This window comes from Prorops nasuta, unplaced genomic scaffold (genome assembly GCF_024137725.1).
Source record: "Prorops nasuta isolate Cenicafe-Biocafe unplaced genomic scaffold, Cenicafe_Pnas_1.2 PNAS00003, whole genome shotgun sequence".
In the NCBI taxonomy this organism is placed as follows: domain Eukaryota; kingdom Metazoa; phylum Arthropoda; class Insecta; order Hymenoptera; family Bethylidae; genus Prorops; species Prorops nasuta.
In genome coordinates this window covers 2,744,484-2,768,373 of record NW_027116800.1, presented here as the reverse complement: position 1 = coordinate 2,768,373, position 23,890 = coordinate 2,744,484, and the positions used below count along the sequence as shown (strand labels likewise).

Genomic DNA, 23,890 nt, shown 5'->3' with positions numbered 1-23,890 from the left:
TTCCACAGAGGCTCGATTCTTAAATGCTCGATTCGTGATGGTATTTCAATAACCTGTCGTTCGTTTCCAGACCCGTAGCATCCCTTGCGAAGCTTGATCGCGTTTCTATTCCGAAGCTGCAGCAGTTCGCTCGACGACGACGTTATATGTATAGAAAGATGCACACACATCGAGCGCTGCGTCCATGGACACTTTGCGAAGCAACGCGCACTTGAAAACCCCTCGACTTTCTCGAATGACTCTTCCTGGAATTATATTGCCTGCTATATTTCCCTCGAGCGTGTGCAGCGTCCACCCAAAACGCTCCAGCGTCACAAGTCTAACGTGCGAAATTCTGACGGCTCGCTCACTCAGATAAATACCTGGAGTGGAATTTTATATCCACGCAAGGTGTCTCGATACGATCATCGTTATTGCGATCGCTAACTGCGGTAAAAATTGTCTATCTCGGATGGGACTGCTGTGATCTTCCGTGCTCACGGTTCACTCTTCGAGCCACCTTCATTTCCGAAGCATCGTAGCGCTATTCGCGCCATAAAACTCGGCATAAAAGCTATATCCGGTAAGCGCGCGATTGCAGATGATAATAATAACAACGGGGAGTATCGTGTTAAAAACTTATCAAGGCCGTTTGCAATGGCTCTCTCTCTCTCTCTCCCTCTCTCTCTCTCTCTCCCTTTTTTCTCTACTCTCCCTGCTGAATATCCGAGTGTGCACTCAACGTTTCTGCACTCATGAACAGCCTTCGCTTTACCTCGTAAACTGGTTAAACGTGGCACGATCGTACACACGTGTACCCCCGTGCTCGAGTAGACATTCGATAGGACGCACTCGTATTCATCGAGGGCTTCTTGTCGTCTACAAGAATATTGCACTTCTCGCTCTCAGATAACGAGAGTATCGCTCCTTCAAGCTCTTTGATACTTTCTGTATATGTATGTCGGATCTTCTAGATTCAAAATTTCAAAGACCTCATTGGAAATCCATGTCTTTACACTGTATCAATCAGATAAAAGTAGGAATTGTAAAAAATTTGTAATTCTTTTAACTAAATTAAAAATTTAACGATGAAGGCGACATAAAAAATCTGAATTTTTAATAAATTATGAAAAAATCATAAGGAAGCAATTTTGCATTACACGAAGATGAGAGAAAATTTACTTCCGTTTTAGTACTATATATACTTTCCTTTCCTTACATTTCAAGCCATTTGAATAAGCATCGCGAATTCTCTCCGACAGTTTGCTATAACATTATTTTCGTGACAAATTTCCACGCGAAACATTATAATTTCTCTATAAGGCCTTAAAGTGTCAGAAAAGTGATTAAAAGTCTTGACTTAATCTGAATACACAAGAGTGTAGGTAGCTGGTGCGGAGTTGATACGAGCGTAAAGGAGGAATATCAATATTAAGGGAAACCGGAAACACGAAAAAATTCTAGCCGAAGAGCTTTGGTAACCGTGTAAGTGTCAAGATAAGAGAAACTAATTGTTGAGAGGATAAAAAATGTGTTATTTTCTTCGTGCAGTATACATCGTGTCCGAGTTACGAGGACACCACCCTCTTATGTCTCTCTCTCTCTCTCTCTCTCTCTTTCCCTGGACATTTCGCGTTTAGCTTTAATCACACACGTATAACGATAGCTGTTACTACCTGTGGTAAATAGAGAACACTTTAAAAGCCCCTCAAAACTTGCCACGTATAGAGGCGCCCAGCTGCCATCGGCTACTAACACTTATACCATTATTACTTTGCATGACTAAGGTTAATGCGTGTGTCCTGCTCTTCCGGTTTAATGTGCTGCATAAAGTCCAGTGGAACTTACTTAACACCAACCGGTGCACGTGTTCTCGTAATATTTGATCTTGTATACAGTAGCCACGTACACAAATGATGCTTATAGCATATCGTGCATCCATATGGAGCATGCGGATGGTTTTATCCACGTGGTCTACAAGTCGATCGGCATCCAACACGCTTCAGTAATTCTCAATCGGTGGCCATTTCGCATTATCCTCGCGTGAAGCCGTTCGTGGCTACGATTATGATAGCTACTAGGGAAAAGGAGCCTTCCAATTTCGCCATGTTACATTCAACGACTTTACATCGACCGAACGACGCGTAAACCTCATTGGGTGTATACGCTTATCGAGTCCACTACAACGATCGTTCAGACTCCATTTTCCCCTTTTGCAAACGCTTTTTCGACATCAACGGGATCCCACTACGACCATCCAGATTGCAGATACCTTGCACGCTATCCGCAGGAAGATTCTACCAAGTCGCTCTTTCGTGACTGTGCTTCTTTAGCCTATATATTTTACTCGAGGCAACAGGAACAAACACCTGATACTTAGCAATGGATATTAAAGAGATTCGTGAGTGCCCTAAAGCACGCAGCATCCGCTGGCAGTTTTACAAAGTCTTAATCCGGCTCGAAAGTAGGAAAGAGAGTGTCGTATGCAAATACAATTGGAGCCACGGAAACGTCTTGAATTATCTTGACTTGAAACAATAAAGAAGATGGGAATGAAACTTGGGGGAAAAAAAAGTAGACGTGCCGTGGAGTTGGAGTAGAGACCTCGCCTTGCTTGCTCGTCTTGGGAGTTAGGTAAGGGAAAAAGAAATGGGGGAAATGTCGAAATTGAATGAATATCAGAAAACTGTTGGCCGCCTTGTGCAAAGCTGCGACGCAGACACAGTACAAGCGAAGAGATAAATACCATTGTACCTAAGTTGAATATATATATATATATATATCTACAAAATATAATTGAACGATAATTCCTTTTTGTAATAAGAATTTACAATATTGAAATATATAATAAAAAATGTTTCCATGTTGGAGCGCATCTAATCTTGTAAAAGAGGGGTGTGTCTCATCGGTGTACGTACTATATCTACTTGCCATCGAGAAACTCTCGATCTCGTGATTCCTGATAAATTAATCTTGGCTAATTTATTTCTAGTCAAATGTATACTACACAATAGAATATGAAAATTAAACTAATTTTTACTTATTTCTCTTCTCTCTTCAGCGTTAAACATCGCTATTGCTCGTATAACTTTATGACATTCACGCGACTCTTCCAGCGAGTATTCCGGTGATAAAAGCTTGCAGGAGAATAAAATTGTTGGTAGAGATTAATTCAAGAAGAGCGGTTAAGTGAGATTTATGTTTTTAACTGGTTGATGCATGCATAATTTAGAAAGTGACATATTAGAAGGAGCGGCGTGGTAGCTAGGAGGAAAGAGAAGGACGGTAAGTGGAATGAGTCAGCGTGGCGCCAGGCGAGAACGTACAAATTAGTGCCAACATTAATAAACCAAGAGCCCCTTTAATCCGGTCTTTGGCCTGGCCGACAAGCTGTGAGCAGGCTTCGCCGCTATCTACGGCCTCTTATTCTCTCGGAAAGCTCGACGTTCCCTTTCGGCTAGTTCGGCATAGCACAGGGACAACCACTACTCGCCCCGCAGCGCGGTTCTGTCTACAGTCTAGATCGCAAGGATCCTACTGTTCCATTTCTCTTGGTGCAGCAGCGCCAGCGACGCTAGCGACATCGTTGGCAAGAGAAAGATATCTTCTTTCCGGAAAGTTTCTGCAAACCTCGGCTACTTCCTTCACTGCTCACGTAACCCCCTATCAAGGTGAAAGCTCTTAATCTCGGAATTTGTTGGAAAACAACGGAAACTGAGGCAAACCGTTTCTTCTTGTGGCCACTCCGGGTCCACGAAACTATACGCAGACACAAGGATGCGACAACTGCCAACTGCCCAAACCAGGCCGTTTGCTCACATTGTTTCGTTTTTGGGTTAGTGTCACGACCGTATGGCCAGGAATACCAGCTACAGTGCGCTAAAATGTAATGACCAAGGACATTTGCTTGTGTAACGATTCTTACTTTAGAGCCAACAAAACACGTGAAATGTCAGCTCTGATTATTTAACTATTTGTCTGCTTTTGCATCGTTCGCTTTTTACTCCCCTATTACATACGTCATTCCTCATTCTTTATCCATTGGTACTGTAATAACCGGTCTCTTACGGTTTAGGGGAATAGCCGTCATTTTAGGCAGCATCGTTGAACATTCCTGGAAAATAACTTGGACAATTTTAAATATTAAAAGACCAATTATCATACGTATAGCTTGGGTATTAGAATTAATTTCATTTTCTTGCTTCTTTTAGCGTCCAATGCAGAAACGTGCTATTAGCGGGCACAATTTCCTCTTACGAGCTCAATAACTTAGAGCGTAATGCAGCATATATGCCAGAACGGATCATACTACAATTTCTTTCACCTAAAAGTAATCCTCCAATTTTAAAATCAATACAATACGAGTATCCAGAAAAGTAAGGTCCGGCACGTATACTCAATAGTATTGGTAGGAACATCGATAAATTTAATTCCTATAATAAAAGCTTTTACGAGCCTAAAAGAATTTAATTCGAAATAGATGCTATCTTTTTACAAAAATTATCGCCACTCCATCAAATCACTGCCATTCGGCCACACTATTCAAAGTTTTCACCATAATTTAAAATTCGAGTAACAAAGGGAAGTTTGATTCTCTTTCGAACCTTTAGAAAGATCGTAGTTACAAGTCTGAGTTTATTCGTCCTAATAAAAGATATACTATAATAATATTATCCATCTTTCACTCAGAAACAATTAAACCAAGCTGATGCTTAAATTGTAGCATGTTATCCCTTGCGAATAGGATGCTTCTGAAGGAAAGTGTTACATTATGTTCTTCAACAATGTAAGACGATACGAGTGATACAGTGCAGCTAGTTGAGCCGAGGCTGTAAAAAATATAAGCTCGGAGAAAACCGACGTAAAAGCTTTTTCCGGTAGGGAAAAAGAAGGGACGTAAAATTTCTGCATCGACCGAGTGGTGGATCCCCTTCCCCTTCGTTTCCTCATCACCACTGGCCGGAGTAAGACGGGTTAATTATTTTTCTGGAGTATCCGAGTCGAGTTGGATGGGGTATAAATTTGCCGCTTCGCCTTCTGTTTCAGAATCTCCAGTTGAAACCAGACGAGGAAGGAAAAAGCAGCGGCTCGTAATTGCTCGCCGCGAAAAAATAGATACTGGCAACAGACCGCGTCAGGAGTCTTCCCAGTGGCCATATTCTGCAGCATGGTAAACGAAGCGCATTGCATTATTATACCTACTAATTTACCAGCAAAACAATGCTACTCAATTTCTGCCGTATTTTAATTGAACATGTAAATTCCACCCATTCGCCAATCTTCTTTTACATCAGGAATAAATTTTCAACCGTAGCAATTTTAATTTTCCACCCACGTAGATGAGCGTTTTAGAAGGAGATGTCGGGCAACGATAATGCAACAACGTTAGTATATTTCTAAGTCGGACGAGCGATTCATCATTTAGACCGACCAGCTTGGTCTTCTCTAATCAGTGTCACGATATTGCCGTGCAGCAGCAGAGAGCGCGCGTTAGATTGCGAACACGTCCATCCATTCTGCTTGAGGGAGTTCACTCGGACAGAAAGGACACACCGCAGGGGTGCACAGCATCCTTCCTTCTCGCATCTCTTTTGGCAACTCCTGCCCCCTCCCCCCCCCTCTCTCTCTCTCTCTCTCTCGCTCCTTCTTAACTTTGCCATGCCTCCTACCTTACCCGGATGAGTTATAGCGCTAGACAAGCTGTCACTTCATTTTCGAGAAAACGCCAAGGAACGCAACGGCCATAACACACGGCTTGGCTTTTGCTCTTAAGTATGCCTCGCGAGGCTGACCACGTGTGACGCAAACTCGCAAACTTTATCAACGAATATGTCATAGATGATACATACGTACGAGCTCCAGCTACCTGGCACCGAACCAGCTCGTTTCCATAAATCTCACCTCTTCCTCTATCTGCCTTTTATTCCCACTCTCTAGCTGATACGCTCACAGCCAGCAACCCCACATCTCGTATCCTCCATTGATTCCACCGTACTGCAAACCCTCTTACTTTGCAAATTAAACGGAATTACTTAGCTAACTAATGTGACACGAAACGGAAGAGTAAATTGTACCGACAGGAGAGAGGGAAGAAAATTAGTTATAAATAACGAATGATGCATTCATAAAGATTCAGACGGCGCAGCTGTCATGACGTATTAGGAGACGGAGTGACGTCTTTCCGTACGTTTATGTATTTTCATGAGCAGTCTTCGTAAAGAAGTTTCCCTGGAGTTTTATATAGGAGATATGGTACAGTGTTGCGCGCAACGCTGTACTATACATGCTACATATCCCGAGAAAAACTCGAAACGTACACGGCAACCCAAGCCCTAGACGTACCAATTTTCTCAATATTTTTTCTATTCGATTCTTGCGTCAGAGGTGAAGACGGCGAAATGGGAGTTTGGGCTTCTCGATGGGTGAGAGAATACGTGCGCTTTAGGAAGCCTCTCTTCGGCACGTGCTTTAAAAGTGATTTCGCGCGAAGCATTGCGAGTAGGGAAAAGCAGCCGAGCCTGCGCTTACCCCCACTCAATGTCTCAACCCAAAAAGCTACGTAGTAAGAGACTAGACTACTCGCTCGACCGGTAGTGGTAAATTCACTTCCCCGAACGATTGCTACCTCAAAGTATACACGTGGATTCCCCGGCTCTTAGAATCTAACCCCCGCAACCTCTTTAAGTTCCTCGATGCCCTCCCCGTACAAAGATCTGCAACGACTTGGATAGAAATCGAGTCGTTCGCGTCAGCCTCACTCCAATTCGCCTTGGCTCATCATTTTATTCGCCATGCTCCTCTTTTGGATCCCCCACTGTATTAGCCCACCACCTGCTATTTTGCAATCATCCACACTTTTTAATCTTTTATATACTAAATGTTATAAACATTCCATTCGCTTTTAACTCATTCATATATATAAAAATCAATAAAGGTAGATTGCTTTCTTCAACTCGCTACCCTTTCAATTTTAATATAGCAGCAAAATGAACAGTGTCGAGTTAGAAATGCAAGAGTCATTGGTATTGTAAGAGTTATATGTAAAACATTGCGATAAAAGTAGCTTGCGGTTACTTGGCGTAGCATTGAAAGTATGCAAATATGGGTTAGTGCGAAAGTGGGATGTTGCTGGACTTTTGTAGCAGCATCAACAGAACCGTGCTTGTAGTATGCCGGCGGGAGAAAAGATATGAACCATTTGCGTGCGTATAGCTGTTGCGACTTTTCACATGGTGGCCAGTGTGGACGACCCAGCTCGGTCTACCGAGTTGTAGTCGAGACTGAGTGAGATATCCCGTTTTCTCTATTTTTTTTTTACGCGGTCTGCTGCCGTTTCGCGAGATAATGACGATCTATGGTTGCTTCGTTATTCGCCTTTTTTTGCAAGCTGCGGTCCCCGAGCGTAAAGTACAGAAATACACGCGGCGGTACATGCGCATCCAGCTGTGCAGAGGGCAGATACGAAAACTGCCAGCGGATGCCAAACCGTACGTGTATTTCAGTGTTTTCATGCCGGAAGCATTATGAGGACAGTTTATCCGATGCGTAAGACAACATGGTGAATAGTGGCGTAAAATAGTGGCTGAGCATCGGTATAGATAAGCATATACATTTATCTAATTAATACAACTTGTCTGAATAGGCCAAATTAGCAGCTGTCCCTCTCCATCCCTTACAAAGTTTTCTCTTTCCAAGCTTCACGTTCTCATAGAAACTTTGGCTCCATGGAGAATTGGGATTTTACCTCATCCCTTTCTCATCTCTATCATGTGCACGTGCGCTATCTTCATATTCGCTGTCCCCGAGAATTTCTCAACAACGCGGAAGCTCGCACGCGCATATTCATATACATAATACACTTGAACGGTTTGTTCAAGAATAATGGAGTTCCTCTCTAATCGTTTAATTAACACAATTCTTGTGTGGTTTAAATCAATACTCGCGACTAAAGGAATTAAGCTTAGAGTTAGCTACTGTGCTTTTGCTTCGTCCCTCAAGTGCCACTCGAGCGCCGAGCTGCAATTATAACGGTGAACAGCAAAGTTTTGTTTTTGAAAATTCCTCTTTCATAATAATTCATTGCTCCCTTCCATTTGCGAATAAGATTTGCAGCGTTGCTGCGACGTTTTAGTCGAGGTTTCCACCGTTGTTGATGCAGTTACAAGAATTGTTTTTATTACAATTCTCTCTTCTCAGTGGAGAAAGGATTGGACAAAACTGAGTTTAGTTAATAGAGGAAGCTTTCACCAAGCGGTGAGATGCTTTAAGAAGTTTAATCGTCACGTATTCGCGAGCTCCCACCTCCCGAGATCGTTAAATACAAGAATATCCAGTTTCTTCAACATCCATCCCATTTTGGAAACGGAAGGCAATTCTCGTGGGGAATCGTGATGCACACGATGCAGGTTTACTACTGCACATCAAGAAAGCTAGGTTAAGAAACGCGAACAATGAGGCAAAACGATTCTTAGAAACTACTTCGTACTTGGGGAAGAAACCTACCTGTTTTATAAGCGGAAGATTTTCTGTCGGTTTCCCAGCTGTGGACTCTCAGCATTAATCGCGTCGTTGTCGCTAACCGTGCCAAATTCCCGTGAAATTCTTAAACGACGACTCAATTTTCCACGCGAATTCGATTCAATACCAATAAATTTAATTGCATTCGATAACCAGCTGAATTTTGTCCTCTGTTTCTCTTCTATACATTTTTCCGTTTTGCTGCACGTATAACAAACGTCACTTAACGGGACGAACGTTATAGGCTGTCGCATAACAGGAATGGATAATTTGAAAATTGGTATGCAGCAGAATATTTACTGAATTATGAGCAATATTTAGTCCACTGACAATTAGAATCAAGGCATACGAGCATCAATTTTTAGCAAAATCCAAAACTGCCAACGAAGGGAATTAATGATACGCGAACATCTGGGTTAAGCATCACTTTTTGTATTTATTGTATACGATACAACCGGAGCATTAATAAATTGAAAATATTCTCGTCTACCGCACGGAAAGAATTATTCAGCTATTATCGAGAGAATAATTTTATCAATATCGGAAATATAGAATTTATTCTTCATCTTGCTGAAACCATAATTAGCTTCGAAATTTAACCTTAAATGTTCATAACTTGGGTCAATTGTGATTCAAATGATCAACATTTGTTATTTGCAATCAGATATTTTCTTCGTACCAATTGATAATTGCTCAATTTGATTATGTACGGTTTTTCAATTAATATTGTCTAATATTTCTGTCAGTGCGTCAGTTGTCTACGGCGGGTCAACGATGAGAGGGCAATAAGATGATTGGTGTGTAGTTGGCAAGACCTCTCGTGGTAATCGACCAGTATACGCTGACGGATACGAATGGAAGTGAGAACATCCGAGTAACGAGAGTTGTTCGGACAGCAGTGAAACAACTTTGACCACGATTGATCGCTTTAATGCAGCCCCTTCATTACCCCGCATGTTTCCTATCTCTATATTCGCTCTCTGTCTATATTACCGTTTCATCATAAAGATTATAACTTTGTCATTTCGGATTTTAGAGGAAAAGAACAAATTTCGTTATGACGACCATTTGATTTGATAGCCAAAATTCGACGCAGTCCGATGAGAAAAGAAACGCAAACGCGAGAATATTTGAGTTCAAGCAGCGAAACAGGAACGGATGCATGTCGATGCGCGCTGTCGATACTCGGTCGATCGTGAGAAAAAGTGAAAAAAGAGAATAAACGTAGTAGTGAAAGAGGCAACAAAAACATTTCAGTGTCAGTATGAGTGGGGGCGAGAGAAGAGAAAGAGAGAAAGAGTGAGAGGAGGGGGGAGGGGTGAAAGAGAGATGTCCGAAAGCTCATAGGGTGTATTGACACGTATCGACGTTCCGTGTTCATGCAACGTCACTTCGAAACTACGAATATCAAAGCCACAAATATAACATTAAATCCCTGGTAAGAAGCGTAACGTTTATTCCGTTCCCTATGAATTTATAAAATCGAACTTGATAACCTCTGAAAGCCGAGATTGGACACAATAAAACCACGTGACTTAATATCATGAATATAATCTTCTTTCGTGTATTGTTTATTTTTCCAACCGAAGTAGTACTATACATACAGGCTCTTATTTTATAATATATTATTATAAGTATTTTAGTGAATTCCAGAGATAGAACTAAAACATTTTTTTTACTTTATTAATTTTAAAGTCTGTTTTACCTCTCGCGTAATCTTTTTCTATATTACTTATAGCCAGAAAAAGTTTGAAATGACGTGCTAAAAATACGAGACAAAATCTATTTATTTGGTTAGATGTACTTTTAAAACACTAAATAAACTTTTAGTATAGTCAACTGTTTTTGTATTTGCTTTCATAAAAGAAAGTTATATTCAGTGATGCCATAATTGGCTCTGTGTAGTCAAAACACAATCACGTAGGTCTCATGTAGATGTCCGTTGAGATGCATGCATGTATCCCCCTTCATTCGATTGTTTGGTGAAAAAAAGAGCCAATTGTGACAATTCTGGCATCACTGGTCATATTTGTACCAAAAATTGAAATATTGATTTTTTCAAAGTTACCGAGTGCAGGTAAACTTTTAGGAATCGAATGGAAATGCAAAATAATGATGATGGTAGTGTGAAGTTTGGTTTAAACGTAAGAGTTTTAGTGGGAAGGATGTACTCGTTAGGAAGCTGCGAAATGTACGAATACATAGATCAAAGCATATACGCTTGTATATAGATGGACGAAGCGTTACACTTCGACTACGGTACGCCATTTCCAAGCCAGTGGACTGAGGACGGTATATACGTATAGCCTACAAGCATCCTTGCCTCAACGTTAAAAGCCGCTCAAAGCTGCCAAACGGTTGAGGAGGATCGTATCAGGGTACCTCGGTCTGCTTACCGGACTGTACGTGGCTGGTCACACGCGAATCGATTCTACTCCACGTTCGAACACCCATTTGCCCACATTTTTTTTCATGCACACCATCTCGCGTTTCCACTAGTTTTTCTTCCCTGTTTTAGTACAAAGTGCCACTTTTAGTCATTCGCATTACATTTCGTTGTTCGCATCACGAATTTATGGAACGCGAAAAAGGATGCGTGAAACGGGAGGAAGTGGTCGGCGAACGAGCAAGTAAAACAGGAAATAGGAAGTATTTGTCTTTTCCGCGGTTCCTGCTTTTCTTGAAGCCCTGGCCACAAATAAACTCGTTTTCCCCAGGCTTCCGCTCACACCGGGCTCTTTGCTGTCACATTCAATTTTCCAGTAGCTTGGCAATATCGGACCACTATGCTTGAAAATTTCCCAACGAAAGAGAGACGGCTTGCTTAAGTAATCAATGAGAAGGGACAAAACGACATCTTATTTTCTAGTTGAGAGTGCAACCATACTTCGAGTCTCTGGATGAATTACGATTAACGTTATTACTTCAATGTAACTATTAGTTTATCATCTGACAAATTTCTAACTGCAGCTTTTTATCCTTTCGACATTTGCCTCATCAAAGTTATTCGTCGCTTCTATCCGAATCAGCCAATTAATTTTGCATTCAATGCAAATTACGAAGTTCGTATCTCTCACGGGGACATTGAGTGAGAGGGCATGCGATTGAAGAGTATTTGTCTTTGCCGTATAGAGCCTCTCGTTCCGTCCTCCATCTACACCTGTAAATAAACTCAGCCGGTCCCGCTAATGCTTGTCTTACGTAGCGAAATGTAGCAAGCACCTTGAGCCACCAAGAAAAACGCGTCCCGCTTCTTCAACTGGATCGTGAGAAAACGCTGATGTACCGTCATTCGTAAGTTTCCACTTATTCTTACCAATTCCGCGCATGTGATTGCACCTCCCCTACATATACATACATATATAATATCTATCGATAAAGACGCGAGCGAGCTTCTTCTATAGATCAAAGGAAACATTCTCAGTAATAGATAACGATTGATCAAGTTGGCAAAGAGTGCCACAGTACACAGTAATAAAATTAAATTCCTCAAAGCAGAAACCAACTTCTGGTCTCATCTCGTTTACCTTAGCTTTGTGGGAAGGCAAGGGAGGAAGCGTAGTTTAATTTGGAGAATTGACAGATGCTCGAGGTTTTTAATTTCTCGTGCGATTGTTTGTTCGCGATTGTTAAAGCACGCTTAACGCGTTCCTCGAATATATATATATATATATATATCGATATACGACGACCCTGGTGTTTTTTACAACCTCTTTGATAAAGCTATAAATGTAAACGTGATAGGGGTGTAGATGCGATGGAATTTTTACGGATCTGAAAAGTTTCCTATACTCTGTGTGGCTTTGCGTAGATCGCTCGGCTTGGTGTAGCGCGAGAATAATGGCAAGTGTGTAGCAACAATCTGTCGCCTCTGTTCTCTGTATCACCAATCTGTCCGATAGTGTCCCGTGGGTAGAAGGAAGCAATAAAAAAGCGAGATCGACTGGAAGTAAAGGCAGTCTCACTGGCACAATGTTGTAAGCCACGCTCCTGTCTGGATAGGACAGAGCAAATTGAATTTGTTCCCGTAGTTATATGGATTATATCTAGTTTAGTTAAATCGTCTCTATATTTTCAAACACACGTACATTGTTCCGTGATACGTGATAGCATTTCAACCGAATTGGGCTGAGTAATAAGTTTTAGACACGCATGAAATAAAATTTTACGACTCGAGAAGTAAACTATTCAGCGTTACGATATTCTCCTGGTTTTGGTGGGCGAGGTGCATGACAATCATTAAATGCGCAAAGTTATATAGAGAGCTGCCGGAAACAGTGTCGAAACATGCAAATAGGTATTTTCGAGAGTCGCAGTGCATTTTAATAACAAAGTTTTGAGTCATGAATGTAAAATACATATAAGTGGAGCGGCTGAAAATGGAATATATGCTGTTGGCTTTGAAAGGCAATCCGAATTGGATGGCAGAAGAGTCGCGCATGTGTGTCGCAAAGATATTCTCTGCAAAAGACGAAAAGGTCGCACGAGTCTTCAAGGTCCCGTGGGTACTGGTAGTCGTAGGCATCTACCAAATTCACCTCTGCAAATCTTACGCTCCCCTTACAGCTTTCGACAGCCATTCGTGAAGCGACACGTAAGAAATCCCAGAAAACAGATGAGTCCGCCTGTCCGTACATGCGGGTTTGCCAGGGTGAATAGACGCATGCTCCGGCGACAGTTGTAAAAATGGTTTAACGACGCCCGGGACGACGTGCGTTCTGGTATTTCCGATGTCAAACGACTTCCCTACCCAGACAAGATTTACTAAGTTTGTCAACTATATAGCTAAAGACGGTTTCTTGACAACGCGAGCTCCCCGATTCACGAAATACTTCGCAGTCTACATCTGCTGGCCTTATTATACTCCTTATTACTGCATCTTGTTACAGCCGAGCAAAAATGTTAAGCCTTTGAATCTGCCAGATTACTCGGCTCACAATCTTATAGTCAGGAATTTTAGAATGCACTAAAATTCATAAGACTCCCCTGCGCACCCAGCTATCGTCTCGACCCACTTGAACTACCAACTAAATCACATTTAACATACCCTCCCTACTCCATTAAGCTCAAGATATTTAAATTAATTTCCCACGGCAGATTTGTCAAGGAAGATCGGGTTACCAATATCGAGCCCTCGCATATCGCCCCTTGTGAAATATTAATTAACAACTTTGTTTACCTCAACATCGTTTAAATATGGATTATAATTATTATATTAGATTGAAAGCAACGATAAACTATGCAATGTACCTAATATAAATTAAGCGGCATGGAAAAAGAGCGGTTCACTTAAGGGAGTAATCATCTTTTTTTGTATTTTCAACAACCCTCGAGGTCATCAAACCGAAAGCTGATTAATTAGAGGTCATCGGCTAATTGTCAATTGTAGTTTGCGTGTACGCATATCTGCTCGGTATCGATGATTGGCGTGAATATCTACACAAGAGGGAGAGATAACGGGGAGGGACATCTATAAAGTTTGCTCAGTTAAATGAGCACAATCAATTCAAATTAATGTACTTATTCTCAGCACTATTTATATACTACCTAAGTGCTCTAATTAAAATTTTTCTGCTCTTTTACGAATTTCTAAAAAAGCACCTGCATAATTTTATAAAAGTCAGCAAAGTCATATGAAAAGTAAAGTTCGTTAACCTGTACAAAGAGCCGGCATTTTTCTATAGAAATTTAACAATTTTTTCGTGTAAAAAATATGTAACCTACATGATTATAATAATGCCAACTGCAAGCTTGTTACTGACCAAATGTGTGGCCTCTCCGGCTTTAAAAGTTGCAAGTAACAAATAATTCGATCGTTTATTTATTCAACACCCTTTACATGTTAATTAATTTCTTAATTAAAAATTTAATTGCTCTCAGTGTTTTCGAAAAAATAGCTGACAGTGCCACGGTTAACTCTAGGAATGGGAGTGATTTTATGTATCCTTTTTTTAAGATAGCTCTATATAGTCATCTGTCGGGGCGAGGAAAGGGACGTCCCCTCTCACCGTGCACCACCTCGCATAGCCATCAACCTCGACGTTTTCTTTACATTTTACTGGATTACTCGGAAATTCATTTAGTAACTCATACTGAATTTTAACGTACAGCTTCTGAAGGTTGAAAACCATAATTTCGATGTTTTTTTTTTATCTCTTTGCATTTTTACAACATCGCACTTTATGTCCATCGATTATGAACGTTTTACCGCGTCCCTATAAGAGCCTGTGTTTAATCTGCAAACTTTGGATTTGAATATCATCGAAATATAGTCAACAAAAAATATAGAAGAAAATAAAGGTGTGATTCGAATATACTAAAACATCATAATCTCTTAGTGTCACTTAATTCTCCCCATCTTTATATTACCCATGAACTTCTCCTTAACTCCAGGATAAGCCGAGCGTAAAGCAAGTAGGTATGCGACGAGTAGCCAGTTCCACCCCTCAATTGGGTAAAGTCCTACCCTTTCAACATACGCATACTTCTCACAAGGATGTGTCATTCAGCAGTATACATATATGGGTACCCCCACCACTGCGGAAAACATAGCACGCTGCTCTACTCCATCCGCTTTCTGACATCATTGCGCACGTGTCCATATCTAGTCTTAACGGTTTGAAGCTAAGCTTGGGTCGGTTTGACGTTGGCTCTGCTATATATGCATCCATCGCAACTCGTGTTGGTTTGGTTTACTGCCTCGAGGGAGACGTAGCTTGTGCGCACGTGTCACATCCAAACGATTGTGGCTGTGCGAACTGCCGGGTTAAGCCGCGAAGCTATATCGCCTAGAGAAAAGTAGTGAAATTCATTACTCTCATTGCTCGCAGCTTAAAAGCGTTCACCTCGCAATATGAAATATGACTATTTTAACACTCAACCAACTTTGTATGCACGTGTGAACATCAGACCCATCGTATTTGCACTGCTTGCAATTTTCTCCTTTGTAATACATATGGCAAAAATGCGCTTGCAACAGTCACGATATTTCTGGTTTAAGGATAATACTGCTCGATTGTACTCGTTATACGAAGCTCGTAATTTCACACATCGATCAAATTTATATATACTACTGCATTTTTCTCAGAATTCTTCATAAAAATAATGTGCTAAACTTAAAATAACTGATGGTTCACGGAACAATATTGATCGAACTTTCTCTATATAAATACTACATTTATTATGAATTTCATATAATTCTGTTACTTTATACTCGTTCAATTAACCCAGTTATAAAATATTGGTTTTCACAGGAGTAGTTGTAAATTCAACGGAGTATAACGATAAACGCGCGATATCACTTTGTTGCTGCGTATCTGTTGATTTTGCTTTAACGCCGTGTTTACACTATTCTCCAGACAAAGGAAGATTTTATAAAGGTAGAGGTAGAGTATATGCTGTAATGTTTTTGTTGATTAGTGGATGGAAGTGCACAACAGGAAAGCTACTGGCGTTAACCAAATGACGCTTCTAAAGTGGGCAGGATAGATTGGAAATTCCAGACTGTTTATGAAGGTACGCTCGCATATATAGGAAACATCTTTGAATATTGGCAAGGCTCGTAGGTCAATCATACCAGAAACCGCATAATGCAAATGCCACGGGTGCGATGTTATATCGACAGGGAGTGCAAAATGGAAACTCCTCTATTATGTTCATGGTGAACACTGTCGAGGCACGAAAAGTAAGTGCGACATTAATGGCAAAAGAAATGACTATGTAATAATTCGGCGTCGCTGCGCTAATCCATTCTGATGTCATCGTAACATCTTTCTTAATGTCCCGGAGCGCTCGTTAGATACGGAAAAAGAGGTAATTGACCAAAAACCAACGCTGCTCGAATACCTACTGCAATTGCTATTAGCTCTTAGCCGAAAAACTTTTGAAATCTTCCGAAGCTACTTCACTAGCTTAATATTGTAACTGATTGCGCAACATTAATCGACATTAATCGCCGATCAAGCTAATCTCCATTTTAAACTTTAATTGCCATCTTATCTTAATGAAATTTGTGCGTTCCAGCTTTTTAGGCTATAATTAAAGATTTTGCTCGAGAGGTTTTTACAGTAAAAAAAAAAAAAAAAAATGTAGATACGCAAAGGTGTCGGGAAAAAGGAAGCGAGGAAAAAAGAGGGATGCAAAAAATAGAGCTCCGAGTCAGTCAATCGATGTCGCTTCTTTAATAAATCGAAGGTAATGCGTAACCAAGACTCCTTCATCGAAAAGGAATACAACTCAGTTGACTTTTTGCTAAGAAGAGAAAAAGGTGGAAACATTTATAACGTCACGGCAAGAATAATTGGAAGTGTTAGAAGCGCAATCGCTAAACGACAACGTTGATGAATTGGCGCAGCGACGCCGATATTATTGATAGCTGTGTCACGAGAAGTGCCATCGTTCGATGCATCAATTTAAATAAAAATATTTGCAGGAGATCCAGCGAGGTATACTAGGGCGGAAAATTGCAGAGTTCTAAAAAGTTGAGCAAAAAACAACTTTAATATTTCGAACCACAAGACTATATGACAAATTTATAACGGGACAGAGCGGAACTATAATTTTTAGCTTCTGCTTGCAATAAAATAAATAAGAGTAAGAAATGAGGGTTGACCAAAAGCTCACAGGTGTATCGTAGTGCGACCTTTTGGTCCATCCGTGAAATACCATCACGCTTCACGCGTTTACGGCACTCTGACTCAGTTCAACCACCATACTTTTTGCTACCACACGAAGGTATGAAAAATATAACTGACCCGACTCTGATAAGCTAGCTGTTTTTGCCTAATTTTAATTAGCATAGTGATTGTGATGTCTAGGTGGGCTAGAAAAAATGAAAACTCCAAAAAGTTGTATAATTAAATTGTACTTTGCTTGTGCGAAATTTAATAATATGCTTTCTCAGTATTGAAATCGAGGTCCAGCAAAAAACATACGATTTTAAAATGCCGACAAAATTTTCCTCTCAACGCAAACACTTTTATAACGAACTTTTTTAATGAGATTTATTTCTACCGTTTGCAATGCGTAATATCAATACTGCGCGCGATGCAACAAAACTGCGTTTGTTGAATCTATATAACGCTGCAGAGGAATAATTGCCATCACTTTTAAGCAAAGCATATTAAACTGACAGGAAATCCACATTTCGCCAAAGCTCCTGGCCCATTTGTGGCTGCAGCATTAAGCTTGATAAAACAGGTCACTTCAACTCGTTATTCTTCTCCCATTCGTTTCTTGTAAATAAATACAATTTATGAAACCGGAGAAAAGCTGTAGGTCAACTTGATATCGAAATCGTAGATAAACATTCTTTAATTCCTTTTATTTCGACTAACCAACGGATACAGTAAAGCACAATTGATGATTGGCCGTTTAATATCGGAAAGTCCAGGATTTTTAAAGCCTATTCGGTGTGTGTACCGTTCGCAAAAAAAAAGCTCGGTGCTGCTGCAGCCATTCATTATTTGCAGTATCGATTAACATCCAATATATCAAACAATACTTCAATATGTCTTAATACCTTGTTAAATGAACCCTGAATTACGCCAATATAGGACCAATTACCAGCAACATTCATCTTACTTCAGTAGTTGGTATTTTATTCCCACAGGCTTTGTTCGGATCTCTAATAGAACTATTACACCTGTTAAAACTGAATCACTTTAAGCTTCAGACACCAAGGCGTATCGCGTAATATCAAATAATGTCCAAATTGTCATATATTAAATCTAGATCGGTATAGTTGTTACGTCAATTATGTAATTACTGAGAAATTCAAATAAAAGTCTAAATGTAGACAATTAGATATCATGTTTGTTAATTCGTAATTGTTTGTAATGGCTGCGATAAATTTAACACTGCATTGAAAAATGGTGGAGAAAAGTGGAGCATAGCTTTCCATTGCATTTAACGCCCATTAAGGTTCTTGACTCAAGTGAGCATATCACAGTAATGTCAATCCCGATTAATGCTCGTTTTCGTACATTTACAGCACAGATCGTATAATTCATTGTTTCGCAAAATTTCTCGAATGCGGCCGGATTTTAAAATATTCCATTATCATTCTTGGCGAATCTTAAAAAGATAAAGCATGTACTATAACAATGTTAAGTGGAAAAATTCTAGACTTTTTTCCAAAGGGGCTCTCAAAACGAAGTGCTGCTTCTGGCACATCCAAAGCTGTTACGAGCTTTTAAATTTTATCTCGTCAAGCTATCCCATTATCATAATAAAACTACCGATTAATTCGTCCAAGAAGCGCGGGTCTACTACGGTAATATTTTAAAGGAAAGGGTGACATTCTTTAATAAGATTCCTGCTAAAATAGACTTTTCATTTAATAACCAAATAGATTTGAAGAGTTTGTGGGGGTATAGCCAGATCCTATATACATACATGCATATATATATATGTAAAATTTGAGATTAATTTACATATCGTCGACGATTAACCGATTTACATTGGATCCGAATCCGCAGAAGTAGAAATGCAGAAACGGTTGTAGTAAATATCAGAGAGCGTAATTGGCGCTCAACGACGTTGGATATACGATCGTAAACTGGAATCGTAAAAGTTAACAGGCAACGAATTCGTCCGATATTGTGTATTCGCGTGCTGCGAATACGGATTATAATAATCGACCTTGCAAGGCAGCGTAGCAGTTTTCTCATTTACCAACCCTGCACAGTAAATCTTCTTCTTCCTTTTTCCCTGCCCCAGATCCCCTAACCTTAAACATATCTATCCACGTTATTCCACTTTTGTTCTTTACTACGATTTTATCTTTCTTTTTCCTTTCTACAGCGTTGCTGCTTTCGCATGGAAAGTCACGGCATGTAATTTTCCGGACTATGCGTTATTTTCGCTCGTAGGACGTGTGCGCTGTTTCAGCTCGCATTAGAAACGTATGCTAGCATCGTCAACACTGCGATAGTCCTTCGTGTGAAAATCGCGCGTAACGCGCATCTGCCGCATGCTCGCTCCTTTGTCTAAACTCTTCCCTTCCCGATTTTGTCACTTCCTCGAATTTCTGTCGAATTCCTGCTCTTCCTAGAATAGACCAGTGCTACGAGAGCTACAACATACGCCAAATACTTTCTATCGAATTTACTGTGAAGCCTTCGCAGTACGCGCTGTCTACTCGAAAGTAAACGAGTGTTGGCGTATCTGCAGTGAAAACGTTTATCCATTTATCTTTAGCCACTTTCAAATGGAAGCATCCAAATAAAATTGTTTCAACCCAAGTTATACCGCTTTCAGCATTTTGTTCGGAAAATCACAGTATTCGTTCGAAAAGAGAATTCTTCTATTTTAATCGACTCGACTATTTTAACTACTATGAAATATTAAGTGTATTCTGCATAAATTATATATCGAATTCTATTTGGTGAACCGATATTTAAATTTCTACGTTTAAAACTTTTAAAACGGCTTATTTGCTTGAAATATATAGATTAGGATTATGGGCCTCCTCCCGTAAGTTGGAGAGGAATGAATATGAAATGGGGATGGTATTCCTATCTCACAGGAACATAAGTAGAAAATTTCTTTTACTTAGCATAGGACATGCGTTGCACGTTAGCCAAGTTTACGGAACTGCTTACATACCAGTTCTCGAACGATAAATTGCACTTTTTCTACTAAACCCAGCTGCGATTACTCAGATCGAAATTTCTATCTCCATATTGCAGTAGAGGTTTGAAACTCATTTTTATGGGAAACCAAACCGCACAATCCTTGATTTAAAAAATGGTGCTAATAATGTAATTAAAGTGACTGGTAGAAATATACTATACCCTTGGGGTTAAATTTTTACCAAACGGAAAATATTTTCACAGAATTTAAGCTGACTTTAACTGTGAAAATGTATAAAATATTATAGCGAATGCACAACTAAATGCCACGAGCGTCTTCTGTAAACCTTCAAAGTTGAAGGACAGAAATCTCTGTATTACAATTAAACTGAAATATTCTCGAGTTATATTGCCCCTGCTTGGTGAGATAGATATTTCACAGCTGGCAAGGCTGTCCGTACAGCAATAGATAATATCCACCTTCATCAGTTGTAATTTGTAATTTTGCTCAAGTTACCATCTGGAGGGGCAATAGCTATATACACTCGGTTGCCTAAAGTTTCCTATTCTAAGCGAATTAGTGCACCCTTCACGTTGCAATAAGCGACCTGCTTACGATTGAACTTTACTGCATTTTAAACGATATATACTCGCGACATAGAATTTAGCATTTAACATACACGTCAATACTGAATAAAAATTGAATTTTTCACAATTGACTAATTATACTTCCTGCGAGAACTTCAGCATCGTACTGTTCACGTGGAAATTTTGATTCGAATGTAGAGAAGCTAGGAAACTGGGAGTATAATTTCACTAGTGTTGCGAAGTTGACTAGGCTAGTCCGTATCAACACTTGCAATGGTGTATGCATGATGACAAGTTGGAGGAGAAGACGTATATATATATAGTTCGTTAGACCAAACGCTTCTGTAGACCCATCGTGACTCACACACACACACACACACACACACACACACACACACCTGGTCTCCCTCTCCGTCTCTTCCTCTCTCGCACGCGCACTTTCCTCCTTTCATTTGTGCTAGCTGCCCATGCTCCGTCTCATTTCTCTCCTGAGAGACGGCACACCCAGCAAGTTCCCTAACACTCCCGAGAGTTCTGCGATTTAATATTCGAGCGTGTCGGCTTGATATTCAGTGGCCAGATATTAGCATGTAAAGCAGGCCTGCCTCCCCCCGCTCTGTCCTCGGAACCCCTTCGCGCTAGCAAATTAAGAGAGCGTACCATTACTTTCAATGAATCTTTCATGATCGTTCTTTCGTCGTTTTCTTTCTCCAAATTGCGTTGCTGTCTTTTCTCAACTCTTCGATAAATTAACATCAACTGGAACGCGGATGATAGTTGTTTTTTTTAACGTGTTTTTTTGTTCGAATGGCTCCGAAAGAATGAGTGGTCACTTGCCAAGTCAAACAATGATGGAACACAACAATCGGGACTATCTCGTGCGCGGTTAGAGAGGTAAAATAGAAGTAGGAATTCAGCAACGCGGATAACGGCAGAGATTTTGGGATATGGCGCAGTTTACGGGTGATTAATCGGAGCAGTTTTCCCAATCATTTATACCGCGGAAAATTTCACGCACGCGTCCAACGAACGTTTTAGACGCGTATTGCGCAACCTGTGTGAATGCTGCATGTCGCGTTAAAATCGCTATATACGAGGTTTGCCGAAAGAGGTTCCATGATGGAAAGGGAAACACCAGGAAGAGGAATAGGTGGCACGATACAGGGGATTACAAGGGACGAGGTTCGGTACTCCGGGAATTTATGGGTGAACGTGCGCATCGTACGACCCATGCTCGTGGCAAAAGGTACTAGGCTTGGCTATACGAAATCCGCTGGACGGACATTGTTCAGGAAGACACGGATAATCCTTTCATTCCTATTTCCCGTAGACAGGAGGATGTTGGCTGAGGTGGGGAGGGGGGTAGGGGGAGGCAACAAATGATCCAACCGTGCGAGACTTCCTGTCCTGTTTGTATCGGCTAAATATCAAGGACCTCCCTCGGACCATAACAAATCTAACCTGACCCCGAACGTTTTGGTATTTTGGGAGCAGTTATCTCGGCCGTTGATAAACGATCTTTCGCGACTGCCTGACATTCCAACTGCCCGGTGACCGCCAATATTTAATGACACGTGCGGATGGGTATTATTCCTAGCGAAAGTCACGCCAAGTACAATTGCATACATAGAAAGGTCCGAATTGTCTTGACGTCTGGAAAAACGCTCCCTTCTCCAGCCAATACGAAGAAACGCAGTTCGTGAAATAAGCTGTGATGTTTCCCTTTCCGATTTCAAGCTACTTCATATTCAAAGGTAGCTCATATGATATTCAGTGATGGGGCATTAGCATGTAAAGAATGTACCAAGAAGGGAGGAAGGACCTTCGGTAAGAATGATAGAGTTGGAAACCGCCCCCACTTACCTACAATAATCCCATTAGATCGCGAACGTTCGGTTTACCAATTCGATCACTCATCCATACCTTAATAACACTAGCCATTATGTCGTTTACTTTTAGCTCCTTTTAATCGAAATCTGTAACGATGATATATGCTTACGGTGCGATAGGATTTACTTCCTTTCTCTTGCAATTATAAATTTTATTCTTATTAAAAATCACCGATTTCTATAAGCTGCGTCACATTTTGCAAGGTTTGAAAACAGAAAGCGTGTTACTCATGGCTGATTCGATTTTGACGAAGCAACTGCAACGACTACTGCATTTCGGAATGGAGATTCTGAAATTTATGGTTTTCATTTCTTGGCCAATGTCGGACATGTTGCCGGAAAAAGTACGTGATGAAAATATTCAACTAGTCATGCGATGCTTCTTTCAGTTCTTTTAGTATACAAGTTTAAAGATGCCAGCTGTATTGGACTGTTGCATTAGTTGCTCGTAACATGTTCATTACTAGTTGACCTACTGGCCGAATACCAAAAGGCAGGGAAGCAATTGCTGAGGGACCGACCCTCCGAAATAGTTATTTCTTATCCTTTCAGCCTTCCTTAGGTTCTTTGATAAAATTATAACTTTTTAAACCATATATACTACATAGGGATCGTTTTCCATCGCTTCGCGTAGTTTATAGTCTTCAATTATTATCGAATACTTCTTCGAATAAATAATGGCGAAAGCTCTGCATGATAAATCAAACTTTTTGAAGTATTATCCTTTATAAATAATTTATTTGTAAATTTCTCTCTATAGCGTGTTCACGTCCTCTGAACTTTGAGTGATTCTTTTGCTGTTTGCTCTTCTCGATCGATTTCCGTTACTACCTGAAGGTTCAGTGGCCAGCGGCTACGCCCTTTCTAACTTCTTCTCTCCTTCAGACATTCGATATCAATAATTGCGGCCAAAGCCTCGCATCTTCAAAGTAAATATACATGTATCTATAGGAAAGCTGCTTCATTGAAAGGAGGTAAAAAAAGGTCATCTGTTACGAAACGAAATATTTACTACTGAAATGTTAAGACCTGCAGAATAAGCGATACACGAAGATTTATTTTCAAAGTCATCGTTTCTAGAGAGCTCGATCGCGATTTAGACGAAAAAAGTATATTCTTCGTTTCGCTGGGTCGATCGAGAATTGAACAAAGCTGTGTTCCATCGAACGAAGTTCAAAGTTCATTGGACGGCGGGATAACCCTTAGAGAGAGAAGATTATCACCACGAGACACCTTCGACGTACTTTGGAAAATCAATGCCGGTCTCAATATCCACGAGGAAAGACTGAATAACCTTTTTCTGCACCAAGAAGAAACCTCTCATCTACGATTAATTGATCTCTC

At 40.4% G+C, this 23,890-nt stretch overlaps 1 protein-coding gene across 3 annotated transcripts in view; it reads left to right on the top strand.

Annotated features, from left to right (window-relative positions):
- Positions 1-23,890, top strand: part of LOC136785705 (zwei Ig domain protein zig-8-like) — a 106,031-nt gene that overhangs the window by 45,511 nt on the left and 36,630 nt on the right. For 2 of the 3 annotated variants that reach the window (XM_066746930.1, XM_066746928.1), the window contains exon 2: positions 5,026-5,149. The exons of the other annotated variant lie outside the window; for it this stretch is intronic. The gene's annotated coding sequence lies outside the window, so the exon portion shown is untranslated. The remainder of the gene's footprint in view (positions 1-5,025; positions 5,150-23,890) is intronic. 3 annotated transcript variants of the gene reach the window in all.